Below are 3694 nucleotides of genomic sequence, written 5' to 3'. Positions count from 1 at the left end.
GGAGAATTCACGCCACTATTTGGCACTCAAATGGATGATATCTATGAGCCATCGAAGTCGTATCGTCTATTTTGAAAAGATGGTGGGATGGTGGGATTCCCCGGCATCCCTATACTGATATGCCCGTTGGGAGGACGTGTTCAACAGCTTATTACATATTTGGAGGCCCCTTTTCTATTTCTTTTTCTCCTCTTCTTTTCCTTCTTCTCTTCTCTTTGAGACTAGATGATATTTAGAGTCAGGTAGGATATAAAATTGGTGCAAGGTGTGATCGATAGGAAACCCTTAAATATGGTGGGCCTAGAATTTCGCTTATGGGCAGAATGTTTACACAACGACGGAAAGTTCGAATGGGAAATATCCACAAAGTGATGAATATGAGCTCATCTACTTGGATGGTACTGCGATTTAAGGAACTAATCAAGTGGTAACACGTAGTGCGACACTTCCCGTATCCTACTACTACTGTGCGTGCATGTCAGCTCAGGCCCCTGTTTTCACATATTCCCGAGGATTTTAAAGGATGGAACTTCTCCTGCATGTATGTATTGAAGTGATCGTTTATATCAGAAGCATTACATAGTAGATCAATATGACAGTGAGCTTCCATTAATACAGCGATGACAGAAAGCAGAAAAAAAAAAGTGTTTTTCATAGTACACAATTCGTTTGCAAGCGATTGTACGGAGTATACAGCTACGAGTGACCAAGAAGATGATTACCCCCATCTGCTAACACTCTTCTTCTCTGTATTTCACCTTTATACCCTGATGAGCCAGGCGGTGTGCTGCGTGCTCAATATGGAGGATACCAACCGATGCCCGCTTTCCCCTCATTATTAATATATGGAGAAGACAACATGTTTATTTATGGCCAATCAAACATCCGTCCGCAACATCCCTTGACTGCTCCGCGAGTGTCCTCGTTACGGCGCAAAATGAAATCCATATGCAAGCATGTAATCCTGCGCACAACGTGTCGGTTGAAGGGTACTCCGTACGTATTCATGCATCCCGCATGCATTCACACACGTTTCTTAGTACCCCATGTAGCTAGCATTCATCAGTTGCATCTGTCGTCATCCATTCCCTTCCAGGAAGGGGGACGGAAAGTTCCCGATTCTCATTTCCGTTTCGCTTCTCACGAAGAAAACCTTGATTTTTGACTTTATTTTTGTAAGAGTAAAGAAAGTCAGGCCAATTGCCGACAGTGATGAATAACAAACAGGACTCCCCGATACGGCGTTTCTGTGTCTCTCTTCTTTCAAGCGCAATGCATGTGCGGGCCCTGGGATAACGGGGATCAAAGCTCACCACGTACCCGCGTCCAAGCATGTTTCTATACGAACCTATACTGATCATCCGTCGCATGGCGGGACGCCAAAGCTCGCCTGCTGAACGCTTTTATTTGTCCGCACAGGGACTGTCCAAACATGTACTGTACCTCTCTCCGATGATACGAATCCGAGGAAGAGGAAAAAGAATCGGGGTCTTCGCTTTAACTCACAGACAAAAAAAAAAATTCGCCCCTTGGCTTTCTTAAGTGCCGGTGGTGGTGGGGTGGTGGGGGGGCGGCCAGTAAGTACATGTACATGTACATAAACATACAAAGTACATGCTCCTCTCCCTTGCAACCTCCTCCATCATACATAGCCACTGCGAGTCATACGAAACGAAAATGTCCCCGATTTTGCCACCCGCCCCGGCTCCCATTGTTCGTCATCCACGGCAGCCTGCGCGGAGAACATCCCTGGCCCTGGAAAGAAGCTCAACTTCTTCCCGCCTCCCGTTTTTCCGCCCCTGTGATCCCCCCCCCCCCCCCGGGGTCACCACAGCCCAGGCCCAGTTTCCGCCTTCCCGCTCTCCTTTTCCTTCCGATTTACACTTTTTTGCCTTTCGCTTACAGGTACGCCTTATCGGGGAGGGAGCCGCTCATCTAAACTTCCCCTTATAAAATTGCGAGTCATCATGGGCTTGTGCATTATTTGCACACGTGGGCCGGATAGGAGATGCTCCTGCCAAGGTCAAATATGTAAAAAAAAAAAAAGTTGTGTTTCTTTTACTTTTCAAGGTTAGATTTCCTTGCTTGCCAAATTCCCGGGTATTCGGGGATTGCTTTCGGGAGTCTTTAACCAAGATCGAGAAAACGGCATGTCGAAAAAATGCAAGTCGGGACGAATGCCTGTGTTTTCGCGTTATTGATGCGTGTCACCGGCAAAGGATTGGCGCATGAAGGCAAATTTTTCTTCCGGCGGGGGTGGGGGGAGAGGATAACAAGGAATAACTATTGAGAGAACCAACATCAACATCAAAAATTGAAGGGTAAGTGGATTAATTTTAAAGTTTCGGAAATTTGCAGGCAAAAGAACTTTGCTTGAGAGACAAGAGTTTTTTAACTTGCGTACAGGCGCATTTCAGGTACGCATTCGCTCCGCGGTAAATATAATTTTGTCCCTATCCTTGAACCAAAGCGATCTTCATTTGGCCTCTTCACTCATCCCTCTGCTCCTGTGTAATCTCCGTTCGTCAGATCTCCATCCATGCTAGCAGCAATGCTTAGGGCGAACCCCACCCACGTCGCCACGAATTTTCTAGAAGGATTCTAGAAGCCTTCCGCGTGACTGAAGTCTCAGGTCTGTATATTAAAAAATAAAAAACAAACATTTTCGTCCTGGGAAAAGTGGCTTGTTTGTTATGATGTCACGTATTCGTACATTATATGGACATTACATCGCGTTATGTTGTAGTTGCATTTTTCTCTTGACGGAGGAGGAAGAAGGGGAAGCAGACGCCTTGCAGCTGGATGCACGTAAAATACAGCTGCTGATGGCTGATTGGCAGGCTTCTGGAATTTCCGTGGTGCAACACGGGTATTGTAATGTATTACTGGTATCGCTCATACCCTGCGCCGCTAGTATTCGTGTACGCAGTACGGAGTATGTATGTTCGTATGTCCGTATGGGCGTTTACATGTAATCCCCATAGGGCTCAGCGCTCTCTGGCGCCGAATTCCTGTCCTGATACTGACGAAGAGGAGCGCCTAATTTCCGAGGGAGCGACAAGCTCTCCAAGAAGGATGGAATGTCGGGAATGTGTTCTCTTCCCAAGCCCTATTGACGGTCGATTTAATTGGGCTTCCGCTTGAAAAAAAACACCCGTCGCATTTGGGGTTGGGAGCTTTCTCTCCTGGCTTACAGCCAATAAATACGGCAATCTGAGGGGGGAAATGTGATCTATTCGAAAAAAGAAAGATATCCTACCACAAATCAATAATTATCATGTTTGGCGGTGTTCTGTTCTTGTTGGGTGGTTTTGTTTTCTTTCCTTTTTTCTCAGTCTTCCTCCCCCTCTTTTCTTCTTCGGTCCCTGTGCTTCCTTGCTTTTGTTCGTTCCTTCTTTCAATGTTCTGGCTAGGATCTTAGCCTTCTCTCGATTTCTCCGAAATCGGCCTGTGGCGCGCATATACGGGGTGAATGCATGAAGAATAACGACGACGATGGTTGAATGAGCTCCAAGGCGTGACATCCCAAATAATAGCAGCGCCTTCTTTCCTCCGCTTCCTCCTCCTCCTCTTCTATCCATTATCATGATTTAATATTTATTTTCGCTCGCCCCATTTCCACTGCTCGGTTCGTGTCCTAGTAGCTATATACGGGGGGGGGAAGAGGGGGGGGGGTGGGGTTCTAAACCAAAGC

This window comes from Histoplasma capsulatum, genomic scaffold, assembly GCF_000149585.1.
Source record: "Histoplasma capsulatum NAm1 scaffold_5 genomic scaffold, whole genome shotgun sequence".
Lineage (NCBI taxonomy): Eukaryota > Fungi > Ascomycota > Eurotiomycetes > Onygenales > Ajellomycetaceae > Histoplasma > Histoplasma mississippiense.
Note: the sequence above shows the minus strand (reverse complement) of the source record.